Below are 21,978 nucleotides of genomic sequence, written 5' to 3'. Positions count from 1 at the left end.
CATACTGTGCAAAAGTAATCTCAGGATTGGAGTGGTAGTAAGAGATGGATCGTCTGAGTACTTTCACCCTAAGATATATTCCTTATGAGGCATTGTGCTGTTTGAAGGCAGGAAACCCTTATAGCTTTTAATGAGGATGTAAAGCCATGTGTGGAATTAAGTAGGGCTCAATAAAAATTGCTTTTAGAGTAAAGGAGGAAGGAAAAGAGGAAATGGTAATCATCAAGGTGTGAGATGACAATAGACCAGTAAAGAAGTTCAGCTGTATAAGTGAAGATACGTGTGAGAGGCTGCAAGAGATGGATTTAACCAGCCTAAGAAGATAAACAATCACATTGAGTATCATGTCCAGAGTACAGGTATATATGATAAAATGGTATAAGAAATTTAGACAAAAGATCCAATATTTTAGTTAAGACTAAGTTAAGTTAAAATGACAGCTAGGGATCACAAGCAGAAGTTCTGTTAAAAAAAAACCACCAAAACAAGATAAATCAGCAGAGATGCAATAACTTTTTCAGTCCTCTACACTCAAGTGGTCACTTCCAGGGGGGTGACGCATGTCTGCAGAAACTGCAAAGCACTGTGGCAGTGACTTGTCTCCCTGAGCGTGTTTCACAACTAAATAAAAAGAGGCCATCAGTGATGATTCTTTAAATGTTGTTGCTTCTGTCACTAGATCTGCCTTTTGCTTTCCACTCACTCATAAACAAAACAGAACAAAACAAAAGTAGGAAAACGCCAGCCAATACTGAGGGACAATTGGTTTTGCTGCATCAAGGATTCCTAAAAATTATGAATGTCTTCTTCTGAGTCTAAGCCACTGACTCTTTGTCAATTTGTTTGCAGTGCTAGTTGTGCCTGGTGCATTTGTGATAGCTCACCATTCATCCTGAGAAATAGCTATTGAATAGAGGCCACTTAGAGAGGTTTGCTTTTCTTTTATGTTCACTGATGGAGAGCTGTTGTTCAGCTGTAGCAGGGTGCAGGTGTGTGCTCTCCTCATAAGCTCAGTCCATTGTGGTGGGCAAACTCCTGGTTAAGTGACACAGGCCCCCAAATGCAACTGCAGACCACTCACCCTTTCCCCCTGCTCTCCTGTTGCATTTTACCAACATCCTCATAACCTGCCATGAGATGGGAACTGGTACCTACTGCATAGCTGTAGATGCTTTACTGATGTGAGCAGCAGAGAAAGTGCACATTATCACATCCTTGCTGAAGATCTGTTGCCAGTTTTCCTCCCATTATAGGACATGTATTTTCTGGCTGTTGAATTGCAGACTCATTTGAAGGCAAGGGACTTCGTTCTTTTTGTTTAAAACTTTGGCTCTGAATACTGCTTGTACTTCTTTCCATTGAGGGAGTTAAAAAATCTGGTGCTCTTGTTCTGATGCATTTTGGGCCCACCATCAAACACTGACTGTCAGTCCCCTTCTTTTTCTGAAAGCCCCTGAAACCTTTGCTTCTGGCAATATCTCAAAATATGACTGCATAGTTGTTTCTGTTGACTCCCACTACTCTTTTGTCCCTTTCCAGCACACTGCTTGTTTGGAGTTGAGAGTGTGATTTTGCTTTTCACTGCCTCATGTGTCAGTGTGCAAGCCTGAAGGGACCTTTTTATAATTGTAATAACAATTCTCAACAAAATCAATGGCACTTTCATTGCTGGTATGGAGCATCCATTTTGTTTTGCCCCCGAGGAACGGATGCCTTATTGCAGAAGATATTACAACAGAGGCTGACAATCAGCAGTTACAGAGTAGAGCCACATCACAAGGAGGATCTGTCATGAGGCTGCCTTTAATAGGCCGCCAGAAGAATTTGGCTCACACTAATTCTCTTATCAACACGTTTGGCATCAAAGGAATCAGTCTTCTAAATTTTCTGAGTTTGCCTGAACCCCACTGATCTGGTGACCTCTGCCCTCGTAGCAGCCTTGCTATGAGCTGGAAAGTTGGAAAGAGTTACTGTTCCAATTTGATATGGGAAAAGGAATTTCTCAAGCAAATGCCTACCCAAGATGTCACATCAATATAAGGACTGAGATTACTGAACGATGTTTTTAGGGAGTTGACTTGGCTCACAGTAGGTACCTGTAGATTCAACAACAGATGCCAGAGGATTTTGCTCCCGCACCATTGCACAGGAGCACATCCCAACTGGGTTTCTTTCCCATGAACACAGGGACAACAGGAAGAGAAAGATAGAGGAGCGAGCCTGGTGCATGCTCAAGCTTCACTCTGCTAAAAGAGTTAGGCCTTGGACCTAGCTAGGACCTATCCCAGCCATAGGAATATGGATGTGTTTTCCAGAAGCACAGAGGCAGATTGAGGCGCTGTGGGATGTTATGACTATGCTAAGCCAGTGCTGTTCCTTCTTCCCTCTGCTGCTTTATTCTGCCCCTGAAAAGGGTGCACCAGTTGTGCTGATAGAGCTGCTTGTGTGGTCACTGTGTTAACCAGATTGGGAATTTTCCATCTGAAAAATAATTTCCTTTTTGTTATTTTCTGACTGGAGAGGTTGCGCAAAGCTGTTTACAGCACAGCTGCACTACTGAGGGATAGCGTGCCACTGGACAGGGTGTAAATGAGAGGAGGCATCTCTGGGGAGGAGTCTGCAAGGAGAGGAAGGAGATGATACTTAAAACCAGAATAGCTGTGAAACTCTTTGTAATGTGAACTACAGCTGAAGTCAGTTAGTTCATCTTCTTGGGCTTTCTTTGTGGTCACTAGGGAAAGATAAGCTCTTTCAGAGTGATGGAGAGCAGAAGTCCTTATCTCCACTGATTGTAGAGGGACCCCAGACAGTGAAGTGCTTAATGTTACAAATACCCCGAAAACAAGCAGTGAAGCCAAGCTTCCAGCATCTCAAGCAATTTTCCTCTTGCTGTCTTCATATTAAGGAAACAACTTTCATTCTTGTGCCAGGAGTCTGCCAAAATAGCAGAACTATGTTCCTGAGTGTAAAGTCACTTTGAAATCTGATCAGCCAATGAACAGGAATCTGAATCCTAATTTCACCTACCAGTCCTGACAGTTCTCATCTCCAGGTTTTTTTTATTTTCAGATGTTATACAGTGCTTAAGATAGGTGTCTATCTGCATCCCTACCTAATAGAGATAACCTTTTCAAGTCTGCCTTGACTTCTTTTTTCCTTCCTCTGAGTATGCCTTTCTTAGTCAGTGAGCCACATTTCACCTTTGAGGTTGTTTACCCAGGTCCCACTCCACTCTCCAAAATGCTCCTTCATTAATTCAAATGGAATCTGGGCTGAAAGGGGGGTAAACTGCACTGTCCATCTTCTAGTTGAGCTGGAACAAGGAAGCTGCAGTTGACTGTCCATCAATACCAGTTTCTGTGCTCTGCAGGATCATATGGCAGTGCACATTTGATATGGATAAATCATGAGTTCAGGATACTATTTTGGGCAGATTAGTTGTAGAAGAGCAGATTTTACCTGCTAAGCTACTCCTTCAAAACATTTTGAACATCCTTGAGCCAGCAAAGAGAGTAAGATTAGTTCAGTGCCTCACATTCCAAGCCTACAGTGGTTTTAGGTCCATGACTATGTACCCTGAAAGTGGAATTACCATAACAGGAAAGCCCAGCCTGAGAAGTGCCTGCCAACAATGCAAGCATCCTGTATTTTCTCTTATGAGGATGGCATTTATACTGACTCTGGTCCAGCCATATCAGAATTTGCAGTGTTTATTTATATAAGCTGAAAAAAGACCACCCAGCTATTGCAGCCACACAGTTGTCAGCAGCCATCACCCAAGCAAAACAATATTGCATGTTAATTGACCATGGAATAGCATGCTGGGACTTTGTCGTTCCTTGTTCTGCTCATTCTCCCTGTGAATTACAGACCAAAAAATCTACCATACTGTAGGTCTATTTTTCAGTTTTTCAGCTGACAGACCTGTAAGTCACTTCACACACACTGCACTAAACATGGTTATAGCACAAATAAGATTGTGGATTTATTTTAGTTAGGTTATTCTATAGATGTAGATTATGCAATAGCTGTACTAAGATACCTGGTTAAAATATACTACATAGAAGTATTTCATGAAAGATCAAGCTATGTCTTAACCGTATCAAGAACTAATCAGATTCCACATGAAGACACAGTTTCCTGATATACATGAGAATTAAAGCATGTATCTTTCAAAGATTTTGCAGTTTTGAACTGAAGTTAGGATGATGTTGTGTCTTACTTCATTCCAACCTCCAGTACTGGCAAGTGTAGTTTTATTTTATATCTGTCTTCTGTGGCATACATCCAGAGAAAACAAGACATAAGGCAATGTCAGAATGTCCTTATGCAGAATTGCAGTGTTTAACTAAATCTCTGCAGCATCACAGTATTTGTCAAAATACTTTTTGTTTAGAGCTTGCTGTTCCCTTCCCACTCTCACACCCAGATAAGATTAGTTAATTTTTCTTGCATTCTACCTCAGCCCATGTGTAATGAAACCCTCGAAACCCTCCACATAAAACCGTGAGCAAAGTCATTCCTCCTATAAGAAAATGCAAGATTATTCTCAACCTGGTAGTGGGAGTTTAGGCTATTTATTTATAGTCATTCAAAAATAAGTAATTAACAGTATGTAAGAGATCCTTGACAAGTCTTTGCCTCTTTCTTACAAATTTGCACCTGCTGACAACATGAACATTAGCAATTTCCTTCCGCCTTTTCCTGTTGTAGTTGGAAGAAACAGGAGCAGAGAGACCATCATAGAGCAGGATAAGCACTCTGGTGACAGAGTTCTGGGTCATCTTTACCTGTACCAGGTAGAAATGGCCCTGCCCTGTTACAGTCTGGGGATCACCATCCGCACACCTCTGCAGACTGGTCCCTCTCTCATGCTGACACTCATGGCCAAGCCATGAGCTAGGCCACTGAATGGAAATGAGTTGTAAATGGGTGCATCCCTCCCTTCCCACAGAGAGCTCTTTTTACAGAGATGTCCTTCAATGCTGTGGTTCCCGGCACAACCCCATGAACGGCTATGGAGGGGCTGGTATGAAGGAGCATCTGGAAATGGAAGGGATCAGGGCAGGAGCACCCCAGGCTGACGGGTTCATTGCTGCAGCGCCTGTACTGTGGCTGGGCAGATGGTGCCACTGAAACAACACCCAGTCCCAGCTGAAGGTGGGGTCAGTGCTGAGTTACTGGCTGGCCATGCTGACTCAGGAGAGATAAGGAAAAGATGTGGGCTGTTCCTGTGATAGTGAGACTGTCTGTCAGACAAAGGTCCTGAGGGAAAAACATGCCTTGTTTTAAGGGCTGTACCATGATACAGAGTTGTGTTACAGTAGTGCTTGCAACAGTGTCCCATTTTGCCGAACAGCTATAGGCAGAGAATGAGGTGGATCCTGTTTCAAGTGCTTCAAACGTCTGCAGGAAATGATGGAAAATACTGCATTTGCCCTTAGTTCTCCTTGTATGTCAGAGAGGTGCATAACAGTTCTGTTTTCCCATTTCAGAATTTTCCCCATTCCCATCACTTGGCTGTGGGAAGTCTCTGCTTCTACTGGCATGCCCTATTACTCCCAGTGGTATTGGCACTGGAAAAGCCAAATGCCCCCAGCATCTGACTAAGATCTACGAATTACCAAACATGGAGTTTGGAAAGAACTTTCCCTTGGATCAACATGCCAAAAACTAACTATCTATCTATCTATCTATCTATCTACCTTGTCTTCTCCTGTAATGTAGGGCCACACTCCTAAATCTTCTACATATTGTTTATCTAATATATCCAGGTTACTAGTAACTCTCTTTGATACTGTGATGTCTCCCTATGGCACAGTTTGTGTTGTGGTCTTCCCCACAGAAGTTTGTTGTGGAGTATGGTAGAAAGATCTGTGGTCCCAGGTGGAGTGTAGAGCAGATGGCATGTGGAGTTTTTTGGAGCAGCATTGTTTGAGGCTACAGAAGTACCCAACCAAGGTTGTTATCCACAAATGAGGCTTTTTTTGCATGTTAAATGGAATAACAGAGTCCATCAACTTTTCCCCTTGCAGTTTTTCTCTTACATCCTTAGCCCTTCACAATATATAAGGGATATCTTGGGTTCCTGAAACTTGATTGCTGTTTTACCTTCTGGAATGACAAAAAACATTTCATGATTAGCACTTTTTCCTGCCTACAATGATCCTTTTCTTCAGGACCTCCATCAAAATCCCTTTGGAGATTCTACTGGCTCTCCCATAACTCACTGTTAGACTCTCCCTTCCATGCCTCAGTGTCCTAGCAGTGGTGCCCACATGACTTGCTCATGGGTTGGTCTACTGACTACATTGCCCCACACCACATTGCTTTTCTATACTCATGGTGTTTATATTGTGGATAGGAGTAAAATCTCTGTCTGCCTCAACCTAAATAAGTCTGTCAGTCTTCCCAGGTCCTTCTGAAAATGAATCCTTTAGAATTAGCCATAAACTGAAGCACAGCTCCATTCCAGTGCAGACACCCACACATCTGCTATCCCCATGGCCTCTTCTGGCTGCCAGACCTAAGCCAGAAGCCGAGCAGGCATGTTAGCACAGTCCTGCCCCTGAGCACACAAGCCTTGCTGAGAGCAGAGCATCTGAGCTCAGATGTGAGTACCACACTGAGGCTGTCCCCTCTGTGCCAGAACTGGCTCGTGTCCTGGCAGCTTGGGAAGCAGGCGGAGCAGCCCTGGGATCACCTGCAGTGGCCTGTCTAGAGACACCCTCGTCACTGCAAGTGGGCAAGGGCTGAATCCTTGAAGCACAATGCTGCTTCCAATGTCCAGATGCCCTGACACTGGGAGCCACTCCCAGCCCCAAGTCCAGTGCAACTAGAGAGTGGAGTAAAAAAACTGAAAACATTACTTTTGGGAATCACATCCTAAGAGGAGAAACTCAAGGTTTACATCTAATGGTGTAAAAAGGAATGTAGTCTAAGCAAGAGAAGGAATATAGCCTAGTGATGGATTTTGTCTTAAAGCTAAAACATATAAGTTATGTTATTTCTGTTAAAAAAAAAAATTGCCATAACTGAAGAGTCCTCTGCTAAGCATCTTCAAATGCTTTAATTGCTACAGTATAGTTAGGCAAAAAAAGTTTCTCTGTGGATCTGGAATCACTGTACAAGCTTTATTCATTACCTGTGCAATTTGGCAGCAGTAGAGAAGCCCATTGCAGCATCAGTGGTGAAATGCTTGCTTACTTACGTGGAAAATTATTAGCATAGTTTTCTTGTTACCTAACAGCAGTCTGAATTCCTGAAAGGGATAAAGAAAGATGATCATCTTCATTCTTTCCAGCTGCACCAAATAAACAGCATTCCTCTTCCGTGTTTGTTATTGCTTACAGGCAGAGACCCATTTCCTTCTCCAGCTTTGATGCTTATGAAAAATTGGAAATCGTAGGGACACATCCCACAGCTGCCTTTAGCCAACAAAGGGTTAATTGCAATTGCCCCGACATTTGGCACTCAAGAGAAGGATGATAAAACCTTATCTACACTGAAGCAAAAAAAATCTCACCAGGATAACAAGCATTGCATTGAAGAAAAAGCAGTTCAATGAGCAAGGGCTTCTTAGTAATAGGAATTTACTGTATTTGTATAGTCAAGGCGAGCGACCTTTCCCCACCCTTTATCACAAATACAAAGATATCAACTGAAAGTGCTGCACAGTTAATTTTGGCTTGAGAAGCAATAAAGTTTATGTTGGTGTCAGGCAGCTTTATTTAGGGCATAAGCATTTGTCTGGTAAAAAACAGTATATTGCATGTCTGGTTAAAGTATTCATAACCTGCCTAGGGTAGACTAAAATTTCTAAATGTTCATCTAGAAAATTGGGAATTTGTACTGGTGTAGCTCCCTCTTTACACTTGTGCAGTGCATCTGCAATTACAATGTGTAAATTGCCTTAAGAGTGTAGTGACATTAAGAACATAGAGACATTTGTGGAACAAAGCCCTTCGAGACTGGAAGGAGTTGGAAAGAGTTAAACCTCAAGCTATGCAATTGGGCTGAATACCTGCTTTACCCTCTGCAAGTTGCAAATTTATGGAAACAGCCATTGGAAACAAATACTGAACTGAAATGAAGAGCCTGGCTACTCAGGGCTTTGTGCCTTATAAATGGAATAATCTGAGTTGAGCCTGAATAACATCTGCCTTTGCTCACTCAGTTGGGTGCAGATTCACCCCACAGCCTCATTGTCATTTCAGCTCATCCTTTTTTTGAGCTGCTGATCTCTTTGAAGTGATAATATTTCTATGGGTCCTGTGTCTCCAGAAGCAAAGGTACTATACCAAATTCAAGAACTTAACTCCTGGCACTCCAGATAGAGAGAGTTAAGATAATCTGTAGAGTCTGTTCTGTAGGCTTTAGCTCCATGAGAACAATTGGGTTAAGACGGGTGTTGAATCAAAGAGGTGGGGAAAATACCCATCTCCTCCTGAGTTTTGTCTGCCATATTCATCTGCCCTCAAATTTTCCAGTGAATGGCTTACATTTTCCCTCCTCTCAGAAGAGTTGTTTTCTTCTGTTTGCAGTCATATAATATTCCTATGCTGTCTTCAAGGACTAACATAAGGAAGGTATTTAATCTATTTTACCTAAGGCAAGTACTAAGGCTATTAAACAAGCTACTATGATTTAAAAGGTGACAGTAACAGCTTTCTATCACATGATGTAAATTGAACTAAGTTAGGTTACTTTGGCTGCATATGCTCTTACAGTGCAAATGCAAACCTGCAGTAGTAGAGGAAAAATATGCTTTAGCCTTTCCTTTCAACGTTTAAATTGATTTTACCCATGAATATAATTATACCAGGATAGTTATACTGACAATCTTCCTAATGCAGACATACCTAATGTGTATAAACTAATTAGCTGATTTAAATAAACTAGAAAACCCAAAGGATTAATTTTCTTTTTTTTTTAATTTCTTCCCCTGATTTTTCTAATTCTTTTTTAATTGCATCTATATGAGCAGAGGTGTGATTTCATCTTCCATTCTTTCTTCTGGGCTTGCATACCTTCTCTTTTGCTTTCCATGAAAATTCTCACAAGCAGATTCAAGTAGTTTAATGGAAACAAAGTAAATTTCCAGCAAATACCAGATAATATAGATCTTGAAAATGCAATTTTATATTCCCAGAACAACTGCATTGAAAAAATGGAATGAAAAAACCCAACCATATCAAATAACTGGAAGGTTTCATGAAACCCATCTCAAAAGTAGCAGCCAGGTACCTGTAAAACACATTTTGGCTGGGGAATACAAAGCAATACTCACGGTACATCAGGGCTGGACACAGAGCATGAGGGACTGCATTGACATCGCTTCTTCCCATCCCCTGGTACAGAGTGACCTCTCCAGTGGCCTGTACCCTTGGAGGAAGAGGGGGAGGGAACAAAGCGGGGTAGTAGAAATCTTGGGTCAAACCTAAACGATGACATTTTCATGCTCTGAATATTTGCCTTCTTATTCCCATCTCTCTGAGTAAATCACATCCTGAAGTACCCTGCAGATTTCTGTGGGTTTGCTTTTATGGTCTGGGGGAAGGAAAGGGGCATGATTCCTCACCACTATGTGCTGTGCCAGCAGATATCCATGGGGGTGACTCAATTATTTCCCAAACAAAGTGCCTGTGTCAGTGCAGGCAATAGGTGGTTCATAATATGTGAATGTATGACTGTTCTACTGCTATAAATGCGTCCTCACTAGGCGTTAGTATGGGATATGGATGCCTTGTGCCCTAAGTAACACCTACAGTAGTGTAGTCTGGAAACTATTTGCTAGATTCAGGAAGCTGAATTTGATCTAAGATCCCATTGCTGCTGAAAGCAGAGGGCAGCCCCACCTCTGCCCATTCTATGGGCCACAGTGATGCTGACAAGGGGATGCTCACATGCGAACTGCTCCTGCTTAAAATGAGTTTTATCAATAAAAAGCTTTTGTTTCTTCTTCTTCAACTGACTGGCCTGGCTGTCCATGTGGGTACGGCACACAGTGTGTAGTGGCAGCACATAGGAAGGGACAGAACTGCATGAAGTGCAGCATCAAATCAAATTAAGATAATTGGAGAAGTAAAACTTAAGTTAACAAATAATGTTAATCGGTGAATGAATATGAGCAAATTCTTTTCTATTCATGACAACTATCCATGCAGAAAGACAAAAATGTGTCAGACAGGTATGTCAGTTACAGCAAGGAATTGGTACAGTCCTAGTTAATTCAGAGTAAGAAAGGAGTGATAAGATATTAACCCTTGAATTAATGAGCAGAATGTTTCAATTTTAGTTCGGTTGGAGCAGAAACAGAAATGCTTAAGCTGGTTTTTTTTTTTTGAATGCAGCCCAAGATGTGGGCTGTAACAAAGCATCAGAAAAGTTGCAATTGATTTGGAGCATATGGCAAAACTCTTTGTCAAGGAAAAAGGAGGAAAAAAGTTTTGTTTGCTGGAAGAAAAAGAAATGACAAGACCAAAGCAATTCAATCTGCTGAGTGTGAAATGCATTAGGAGGATAGGAGTGTTGCACAGCTGAATGCTGTGTTGTCACTGCCAGACACTTCTCTGCTGGCTCCTGATCCTGGAGCTCTAAAAGAGGTCTGGCAGTTCCAGCCCCATCTCGGTCACTGCCACAGCCCAGAGCTGTGGGGACAGGAGCATATCAACCCAGCCCAGCATAGACAGAGAGGGGCAGAAGGAGGGTTTGTAGGCATTTTGAAACAAAAGGAAAAAAGCATTTTAAGTATTTTGCAACAGAAATACAGGCAATATATACCTTATTCGGATATGGATGGCATTCACATCTGGAAACTGCACATTTGTTGTAAAAAATCCAAAGTTTCTGCCGTGTCCCCAGATTCCTGCATTCCTAACTCTGCCTCTGCCACTGTGGTGTTCTTAGCAGTTCCCTTTCCCACACACCACCATCACTTCAGGAATCAAGTTAGCCATGGTAGGAAACAAAGACCTGCTTTGTTTTAACTCTTACCATCTACCAGAGCATGCCTAGTATAATCACAGGCTCTGTCTTGCTTCTAGTCAAAGAAGCTAATTGTCCTCTTTTCTCTGTTTTGGGAGTGAAGAAGGATCTGAGAGAGATCTAAAAGTGAAAGCTACTCTGTAAAGCATTCTACGACTGCCACATGGAATTTACACTGCAGTTTTTAATTTATCTCACAAATCACTGTGCTTTGTAAGATAAATTAAAATTTGGTTGCAAGTGAAGCCACAGAGATGAAGCCACTGACTACAGAACCCAAAGCAAGCCTGCAAATTTTATTGCTCTCAGTGGACTGCTTTCAACTTCAGCTCAGTGGGAAGGAATAGAGTCCAAATTCATGTAGGCTTTGTGCTCTGTGATCAAACATGTGCTATTAGTGGAAAGTGCACTGACGGTCCTGCTCAGTTTAGGTGTGCCTGCATTGCACACACAAAATAGGTACCTTTATATATCATTGAAGTTACAACTCACAATCCATGTGTTGATCATGGTGCCATGAGAGGTAGGTCATAACTTGGGAACCAGTTCATGGTCTAACAAAATAGCATAGGAGGAAACTTGAAGGAAGAGGGACAGATGTCAGCCACAGTTTGTGAAGGGATGCCACCATGAGGTGTTAGGATGCCCACATTTATTCCCTTTTGACTCTTTCATGACAGCTTTGTGCTCCAGCTAATGGGTTGGAAAGTTGTTACTGTGGACCTTTTGATGCTTGAAGCTCTCTTTGTCCACTTCATTCGTGAAAGATTGAATCTTTCTTTGGATTTAAATGTTTGGTGCTGGAAAGTGTTAGATAAAATGTTTTGAGGAATCCATGCTTACAAATTAGTAGATATTTATCACAGAAGAGATTGTAACAATTCCCTTGTTCAACTTCTGTAAAATCCAGCTGAAAAATTTCATCTTAGCACAATCAATTTATCTCCTACTTAAGCCTATGAAGCTCTTTCTAGAATGTAATGATAATTATAAAAATGTATTTAGAAAAGAGAAGTTTCAATTTTCCCCAGTGCAGATCCAACCTGGTAGTGAATTATTTCTGCAGGACAATAGCTCTTTAGCTTAGCTGGGGAGCAAAGAGGAAGACAGGTAGTATAATCCAAAACAGCCAAATAGACAATTTTTTTTCCACCTTCTTCCTTTTTTTTTTTTTTTTCCAGTTTGACTGAACAAAATCTGGACCAATCCATCTTTGAAAAAAGTTTTGTATTGCCTGGCGTCCAGATACACCCCAGGTCTCAGGTGAAAAGCTTACAGCAGTCAAGCAGGCTCTTAATGTCCTCCACTTACCATGGAGAAAGTTGGGAAAACATCTATACTTTCTGTTTTGATACTAGCAGAAGGGTCCTTAAAATGAAGCCCTTAGTAAGCCTTTATGATATTAAGATATATTTTAGATAGTTAACACGGAATTAGAACTTAATCATTTGAAGCATTTCATTTGCTGAACAACTCTATGCAATGCTTTAAAATGTAATTCTCCTTTGAAACATGATAAATAGGAAAGAAACTGTAGTTCTAATAACCCTGTAGTGTGCCCAGAGTTGCCTTGAATGGTTTCAGTGTCTGAAGGGGTCTGTTGTGGTTGTTGCTTCTTTACTGTATTGGAGAGAGAGTGGGCAAAGTCGTGTGGACATGCACGTATTTCTTTTCTAACCATATGCTGAATTTGTTTAGTCCTTTCCTTCAGTGGATCTCATAGTACTGTACCAGGACTCATCCATTCCATGTCTCTGACTGAGATCGACCCTCCGTGGCAGAAGAGAGGAGAATGTAAATGTAGGGCAGTGCTTTCAGGAGTTCACCTGAGGAGCTTGGCAACAGGTTCATCCAAGGATGCTCAGAATTAGTAACAGACCAGAGAGCAGAGCCCTGGAGACCTAGGTCCTGGTCTTTTGCTCTAACCTCTGCTGCCTTGAAGTGGCTACCTGAAAACAGAGGCCAGACAAGATTAAGAGAATAAAAGTGGGTATTTATTGAGGGCCTTCAATAGGAACACCTTGGGAGTCAAAAAGCCTCCAAGGGGCTACATCCACGATGGACGCTGGGTCACAGGTTTTTCACACTTTTATAAGTTTGGTCCATTTGCATATCAGGGTTAATTCTCCAATTAAAATTTCAGGTAATGATGTAATTACTCCAAGTGTGTTCCACCTCCCCAGAGGCTCAGTTTATATATTTTGGGGCCTGGGACAAAAAGGCCTTGAGTCCAGGCCCAGAGAGGGTTTGTTATGTTTAACACTAGCTAACAAGCTATGTGAAGTTTTAGAGTTACACACTGAACCAGTATAGGGTCTGAAAATACAAAAGCCAAATCCTAAGGCATCACCTCAAACTTATATATTTACTGAGAACATATTTCTATTACTTCCTTAGCAATTTCCACATGATAATATTCGTTTTGCTCCCCGTTTGTTACGGGCTCACAAGAGCTAGAAGACAAATGCAGACTTAAATGTTAAGTGCTAGTGATAAACTGAAATGCCAGGAGCACAGCTCAGGAGGGGTATTACTGTCACATAGCAGACTCAGCTCGGAAATGACAATGCTGGTTAGTGCCTTTAATGGTAGGTACTTCTCAATACTGCCTGCATCTCTGGCAGACGTAAATAAATAAATACAAGCCGTTTCTAAACTTATTTGGTATCTTCATTGTTCAAGAGGCTGACACCTGCTGTAGTAAATAACCAATGTGACCACAGGGAAAATACCGTGTCTGTTTGCTTTTATGTATTTATAGAGCGCATTTATACCCCAGTGGTATGCAAATATCTGGTTGCATCACGTTGCCTATAACTTCATTTATGACACACATTGCTCACAACAGCCTGACTGTGGTAGATCTGAGCAAACTGTCCTGCTCACAGTGACTCATAAGAAGGAGGCCTACAGGAGCAGCCAGGTGATGGATACACAGCAGAATGTGAGGCTATTTTTATTTTTATGAGCAGTTGACTTCACTTATTTCTGTAGCTCACAGAACTTCCAAATTGCTCACTGATACACTACTGAGGAAACCAAAACTACCATTCCTGTGATTTAAAAGCAATTTTTGCTAAAGCAGGGTGAACTCTAAAATAGTGGTCTGTCATAAATGAGGTACATTTATTCCTCTTTTGTATTTCATCCTCCTTTGAATCATTAAACACATGAAAAAATCATTTTAATGTAAAACTGATGCATCCTTTCATGAGACAAATGATTCAACACTCTTTTCTAGGCAATAGTGCTGAGAAATGGTTTGCCATAGATGTATTGGGGATTAGGTATTTTCATTTAAAAGATAATAGCAGAAAAAGAATATCTCTTAGCCTCAAACCTTGTTAATTCGAATTGTGTACATCTAGTTCAAAGGGTGTTCTGAGTTCCTCCTTTTAATCCTTGCAATCACAAGGATGAACCTTTGATGATTTAACATCTCCCATCTCAGCTTTCTGCCTCATTTTAGTACTTCTAGAGTGGGAGACGGCTCCCACATTGGGGATGTTCCTAAATTCATTGACAGATCTTACAGTCACTGAGAAAAAGCATCATTAATGCAGAGTTAAAACTGTCCCCTGGTATTTCATGCACTTCAAGTCAGCTTCAGGTCTAGCATCTACATCTGAAAATATGGGAAATAAAGGATTAAAGGACATATCTGTGAAACCTTGACACTTGCCCTTCCCTGTCAATAGCACTGGAATGATGTGCAAATCATCCAGCTACCTTGCCTGTGTAAGGCGTGATTAGCCAGAAGGATTAGTCACAGCAGTTCAGCAAAGCCGTGATTCATGTTAAAATTCATGATCTGGATGGACCATTACCACCTGTAAATGGAGGAAAAAATTCCTTGCCAGGCCCCTCATTTGATCAAAAGAGGGCTTCCTGTAGCTTCGAGAGCTCCTACACACCTCACTTAAGCACTGCATTGAATCGGTCCCGTAAGTAAGGATGCCAGCAGCTCTCTGTGCATAGGCTTAATGGCAGGCGAGTGTAGGGTTGGATGTGTCAAATACATGAAGGCAGAGAGACTACAAAAGAGGGGCAAAGACCTTATCAAATGTGAGAGATCTGGCGTTCTGGGGGTGAGGTGCGTCAGGAATTTGGCTGCAGGGCAGGTGTAGCCACCCCCCTGCAGAGTTCAAAGCCACCCTTCAGTATGGGAGCGATTCCCGGAGCCGGGGTGCACAAGCCAGGCAGGGTAAAGGTTGCCTGAACATGTACTTTAATTCTTCCTTTCTAGTGTTCAGAAACTTGTATTTTTCTGACTTGATTCTTTCTAAAAAGGCACGGGACTTCACCAGATAATCTTAGCTATGCTTCAAGAAAACTATCTGAAGCTTAATTTTCTAGCCTTACTCCTTTTCTCTCAGGGAAGAGAGAAACACGATTGACAAGAGTTATACATCCTTTAGGAAGCCGCAGCTATCACAGTTTTGCAGGAGAGACGCTATGGCAACTAGTTAAATATAAAGGAGGCTACATAATCTCCGAGCGATTCTTCTGTTATTTATAGAAATGGGGGCTGAAATATTTGGGGTGATACGATTGTGCTGATACGATGCTCTTAAAGAAACAGTGACATGCGCTAGATGGGATAACTATTGTATGACTTGAAAACCTGGAGCTGCACCCTGCAAAAACAGCCCATGCAAGTGCATCCCTAGTTCAAGTAAGATTGTGCTCCCCCCCCAGATCTTCTCTGTTTGTCTGGGTTTCAGGGCTCCTGTCAGGGACAGGCAGAACTGATAAGAGTTTCCATCCAGGTATGTATCAAAGAGGTCTGTACTGTCCACCAGTAGCTCAGATGAAGAATACAGATGGAACAGCTTTAAAATGTTATTCCCATACACCTAATCCTAGTCTTCTCTCTCTCTCCATGCGCTTCTTTTCTGCCTGTGCTATTCTGGTCTTCCAATGTCTTCCCATTTATGTCCTTAGTCACATGCTTCATCCCCTTCATTCCAGCTACACTTAAATCCTCTCTTTCCTTCAAGCCCTAAAATCATGGGCTTTTCCATTTGATACAATCTCTCTGTAGTGGCTGGAGAATTAGACCATATGAAGTAAGATTGCACAGCATAGCACACTGATTTTTAGTGTATTCCAGCCTCCCCAGAAGTAGGAATTTTGTCTTGGGCACCCAGCACACTGCTGCTGCTCTACTTCTACTGTAATGTCACTGTGATTTCCAATAATAACAAGAACGATAACTTTATTTTTCCAGAACTTGAAGGCTAAATGTTCCAATTTTATGGTGGCAGAAAGAGAAAATATTTTAAAGATTTATCTGGAGGAATAAAGTGAATACCAGAAAATGATGCTACAAAAGAGCTTAATTGAAGTAGGGTACTAGAAACAACAGGATAAAATTGATCTTACATAAATGATAGATAACAGTATCTGAGGGTCTCTTAAGTTCAACTTCAAAATTAGGGGTGATGCATGGCCTTATTAGATCAAACAGTTAATTTTTCAGAAATGATGATGTTTACCCAGCTGGATTTTGAAAAAGAATACTTGACTGTGCAGAAGTTTATTAGAGTTGGTTAATTATCTTCTAGTACTTTTGTAGAATATGATAAGCATGTGAATTTAAGACACCCCTATAAAATGGATGACTGCTACTAAAGAAAAGTTCAGTGACTTCCTCTAAATGAGCAGTAAGGGCAAGCCAATGGCCTCTCTGCCATGAACTAAGTCTCTCTCTCTCACCTTTCTGTTTTCTTTTCCCTCACGAAACACCTCCCCTTCTCTCTGTTTATAATACTGGTGTCTCTCCTACCACACCTCTCCCAGAAGCTTGTTTCTGTAACATGAGCTACCAAATACAAGCTTGTAAAGTGGTAGAAAAGTACTTGAATATTCTCTTTCTCTTAACTGTCCAGCTCTTGTTCTACTGTTCACCTCCGTCCGTTTTCTTTGTTTCTTTCACCAGTTGTCTGATGTCTAATATTTTAGGTATATCCCTTGCAGACACACAGCTGCACCTGATCTCTTCTGAGGACATAAACACATTGACTGAATGATAGGTGTTATTTGTAATAGTGAACTTGGAAACTGTGCCTGATAAGGGTGCAAAAGAAAACAAGCACTCATACAGATCCTAATGTTCTGCTGAGGTTTTGACAGTCACCTGTGAAATGGCTGCTCCTGACAAAGCCTGGACCAACCTGAGGGTGTTGTGGGTCAGATCGGTAGTTTACATGTGAAGACATGAGATTACTGGGACTCAAATTCTAGCAGATAATCAGGATGGTCAGAAAGGAAAAGCTCAGGCAGGCACAACTCAAGAATGAGGATTCTTATTGCCAGTAAAGCTCAAAGAATTTACTTCTGATTTTCTAAGTGTGTTCCCAGCAGTAGATAAACAGCTGCAACATGACAATGCCTGGACAAATGACAAAGCCTCACCCAAGGTGGAAGTTGTTCACAGTCGTTTCTCGCTATGCATGTGAGTAGTTCTTGTAACTTGACTTAACAACTTGTAACTTAACTATCACTTCTGTATTAGACCTTTGTTCCCGTCCTATCTCCACACTTCAGTTTAAGCTCACAGCACTGCTGTAGAACACACCAACACTCTTCTTCCTTTGCAGAGGAGGAGATAAGGTATTGAGACGTCACTTGCACATAGCTTTAATGTGCGAGCAATAATAACATGAATTAGGGTTTTCTAAATCCATGATCGCTAGTCCAGCTGTTTCTTCCACAGTGACTTCCACTTCCCCTGTTGGTTAAGTGCTGTATCTTCCCTAGGTTTTAAAGTCCTTCCTAAATGGCCTATATCAAAGCAGGATTGGGGGCACCTGAAATATGGTGATTATGTCTGGTTTCTGAGCTGTCTCAGAAGACCCTCTCAGAACTGTGATATTCAGTTCCTAAATTGTGTGTGCCCACCTCCAGAGAGGTCCCTAGTGCTAGATGAGGCACCCCACACAACAAGCAGGCAGGGGCAGATGTTTAAAGTTGATGCTGACAACTGGCATCTCAATATTCAGGGCACTGAGCCAGGCAACAGGACACGCTGAAGAAAGGTTTGTGTTTGAAGTTCTCTCTCTTGCCTCCATTTAGTAGTTTAACTCAATAATGGAGTTAGGTGCTTTGGTGAGGCAGAAACCGAAACCACCTCATGAGCATCGACATCTCACTTGAACGCAGGCAAATGAGGTGGAAGAACAGCCCATTCCAGTGGCCCTCCTCAGCCCCAGGGGCATTGAACCCAGGGCTCCCTCTCTGCAGCTCAGCCGGGCACCAGATATTGGCCCTTCCTGGTGGACACCTCCTACTCTTCTTTGAACGATAAGGACTACACAACTCACATGACAGGACAAGAGACACAGAATGTCACCACAGTGTCTGGGGACTCAGGAAGGAGGGGAGGACCTGCGTCTCCCATGCCATGGTTGGGTAGATACTTTGTGTTGCTGATCTGTTCTATGGATGCATGAGTGAAACTCAGTCCAAGCTACGTGTCCCTAGGCATTTAGATAAGATTTAAGTTATTTGCCTCAAGTAGTTGGAAAATTGTCTTAAATTGCGCTTCATGTGGTTAAATGCTGTTATGGATCACACTGTCAGCTGCTGTAATTAAGAAACTAATTTAGTGAGAGTTAGAAGATCTGGTTTCTATTTTTTGTTTTGTCACAGATTTCCAGCGTGACCTTGGCAATCAAATCAATTCAGGTCAAGTAACAGTGAATTCAGTGTTTAAGGCATTGGCTAATACAAGATATTGGAATGTATCTGCACCTAATTTGTGGAGTCCAACATTTATCCATTTCTTATACACATCAATCACACCAGTTTACTTATTTTCTTACATTTTGTGAATGTGCTGGCCTGGAGTTTATCCTGGAGTTAAATTGAGATTATAATGTTTTTGTACATTATAGGTAGTGAAATAATGTTTGCAAAGCAGTCTGAGACTCTCATGTGCATCCAATTGTGTACAGGTGCCTATACTTAATGCACTTACCTTAGTTAATAATTTTTAATCTTCTGAAGTTTCACAAAATATGTCAATCTTTGGTATGGATGCTACCTTAGGCAAGAAGTTTGCAATACAGTGTCAATCTCTGTTTCTGAATCTGTTCCAGGAGGATCTGGGGCAACCATGACTTCAGACAAACGTTTTGATTATGGACATGTCTTGATCTCATCTCTGTGATGAGACAGAGTCATAGACAGTGACACCACTTAAGACATAGTAATGTATCAACAATATAATTAATGATTAATGTACTATTTATATTGTGGTAATGTTTACAAACCATAGTCATCAAGACCCAAGTCTGCTGTACAAATACACACAAACATGATTTCTGCCCCAAAGAGCTTAAAAACTAAATAAGGCGGGGGGAAAAAGCCTTTTTCAGGCTCTGGAAAAAGGAAAAATATCAAACCAGTGACAATAAAAGGCTGTGCAAAGCAACTCACCTACACTGTAACAGGGAACTCATGGTTTCTCTGCAAGGGAAAGCTACTCTAATGTAACTTGAAAAGATTTTAAACAATGTAAGAGGTTATGTAGATGCTCCTATTTCAGAATATTAGTGGTGAATTTAAGTGTAGATAAAGATTTGCCTAAGTGCTTGTCTACATGGTATATATTTTTCTCATTATCATAATGTAATTAGCTAATGAAAAAAGAGGTGCCATTTCCTCATGTAGGCGGAATTCCAGAGGGAATACAGAGGTTGGCAATTATGCAGTTGGTGCAGGGAAGTAATATTGGCACACTCATTTATTCTCTGGAGACTTCCTAACGCAGTGTACGCACCTAACTCAGATACCCACATTTTAGGAGTTCCATACTTCCATGTCTTTCCAGATGTGCTCTCTCTTTCCACTCAGAGATTGTGTCCAGGTGTCCAGTAGCCCAGATACTACAGTAGTACAGCCCTGCCTGGACTGACAAGAACGCCCAAAGAAATTTCCGGCCGTTTTGTGCAGATCAAAATTACAGAGTTTGTGCAGTTTGTCCCATGAGCCTCACTGTATTGGATGTTCATGCGCTTCATGGCACAAATACACTTCTGTTAGGGAATTTACATAAAGAAGAAAGGGAGCCCTCCCTAAACTATATAGAAAACTAGAATATATACTGCCCATGCAACTTTTTTAATAGTAGGAAAGTGTCTCTTCAGTTTACAGTGTTGAATTATTCAAGGCACACAAAGTTAACCAGAGAGAAAAAATTATACATGAAGTATATGAATGGTGATTATGTTCCTCTTCATGGGGAAGGAGAGGGATTAAGTAAATCCCCATCATGGTTTTCTTCTTATTGGACAAGTCAATTGAGAGCAAAGGGAATAATTGGAGTTGTAGTCTTGAACTACAGCAGTGACTTTTGCTGGTGCTCATCCATCAAAGCTGCAATGGCAGTGTCCACATCAGTTGAATCATACTGACATAAATTCACTTCTCAAGTTAAAATGAGTTTTTCAGGCCATAATTATGCTGTCACATAAAACCCATTACTGTTTAGTGGATGAAACTAGGGGAATCTCATAGTGCATATGATTCACCCAGGTCTTTTCAAACAGACCCAAATTGATGTGGCCTCAGCTCACCCTTGAATGAATATTGCAAATTCAGATGGCTCAAGAGGATGGGAAGACCAGCGTACTGGCAACTGTTGAGACAGGATATCACATCAGAGCCCAGAGCCAAGGGCAGCTCCAGCACAGCAGTAACTGCCCCAGTGCTGGCATGCCACTAAATGCTTCAGATTCCTTGTAGGTAAACAGCGTGTACCCAGGACATACCCATCCGAGTGCAGAAGGGCTGCAGACAAATAAAAAACATATGCTGGGAACTGAGCAGAAGGGATTACATTTTGCCTCAGGCGTCTGCATTTAAGACCACTGTTTTCAGTGCTGTTACCCTGGGTTGGTGTCTGTGTCACAGGGCAGGGAGCTGTGGGAGCTCTTGTTGCTTGGGGCTGCTGCTGGAGGGCTTTCAGCCAAGACAGGCACTTGCTGTGCTGAACATCTGGACACACACACAGATGTAGGGGGAATTATTCCTGCTTAGGCTGTGTTTTCCCCAGAACTCAGTCTGAGCCCCCAGCAACCTCTTCCACCATGTCACCGGACGTCTCTGACACTCCCATGGTTTCTCCACTTCCACAGTCAGGCTCCATCTCCTCCACATTCCCACCTTCGTCCCCCAGCCCAGACCCCTGGCCTGCCAGCCCAGTTCTGTCCTGCCTTGCTCCTGCATCTGCAGCATGGGGACCAGAAAAGCTGGGAGTGGCTGCCTGACTCTACACAGTGCTTAGCAGTGTGGGACAGCTGATTTGTGGCATCTTGCTTCATCCAGGTCAGGGCCCAGGTGATCCCAGGGATGTTATTTGCAAACATATAATTGTTCACAAGGAATCTCGGATGCACTCTAGACCAGGAGACTAAATTCCAAATGGTTGCAATTAGCATGTGGTGTTGCAGGGTTTACCACTCTATATGTTATTCACCTATATTGCATGTGGACCTCAGCAAGTGTCTTGAACATTTATTCTCCACACAGAGCCATCTGGAGATGCTAAATGAGGAATCTCTGCACTGCTCCATTATTTACTGTACACATGCCCTAGGATAAGTGAAATTAAAATACATGTTGCAGAACCAAAAGCCCAAACATAGTCATCCTGAGGAGACAAAGATATTTATAGGTATCTATCTGAGAGTGTCTTTGCTCAGTTTTGCTGTATATTTTGGCTAGAAGAAATCCAATCTTTATGAAGTGCAAAGCACCAAGAAATGAAAAAATAGGGAGTGGAAAATCTGGAGGTATTCTGCACAGTTCCAGATTTGTGTAAAGATTATTTACAGTTGTAGCTTCTGATTGCATGTTAGAAATGGCAGGGTCCTGACCAGTACTGTCGATACTGCTTAAGTCCATTGCAGCCTTACCTTGCAAGATAGAAACAATCTATTTTGTCTCCACCACCCACTGCACAGCTAGGGACCTTCAGCCAGCACA

The 21,978-nt window shown here is 41.8% G+C and overlaps 1 long non-coding RNA gene across 1 annotated transcript; it reads right to left on the bottom strand.

The window, feature by feature from the left end:
• Positions 1–3,694: 3,694 nt before the first annotated feature.
• LOC116441141 lies at positions 3,695–11,043 on the bottom strand. Its single transcript, XR_004238911.1, has 4 exons — positions 10,783–11,043; positions 9,290–9,384; positions 7,145–7,261; positions 3,695–6,114 (listed from the first exon to the last, which is right to left on the bottom strand). It is a non-coding gene; the product is annotated as an uncharacterized LOC116441141 (long non-coding RNA).
• Positions 11,044–21,978: the final 10,935 nt, after the last annotated feature.

This window comes from Corvus moneduloides, chromosome 3 (assembly GCF_009650955.1).
Source record: "Corvus moneduloides isolate bCorMon1 chromosome 3, bCorMon1.pri, whole genome shotgun sequence".
Taxonomy (NCBI): Eukaryota; Metazoa; Chordata; class Aves; order Passeriformes; family Corvidae; genus Corvus; species Corvus moneduloides.
This window is presented reverse-complemented; position numbering and strand designations above follow the sequence as displayed.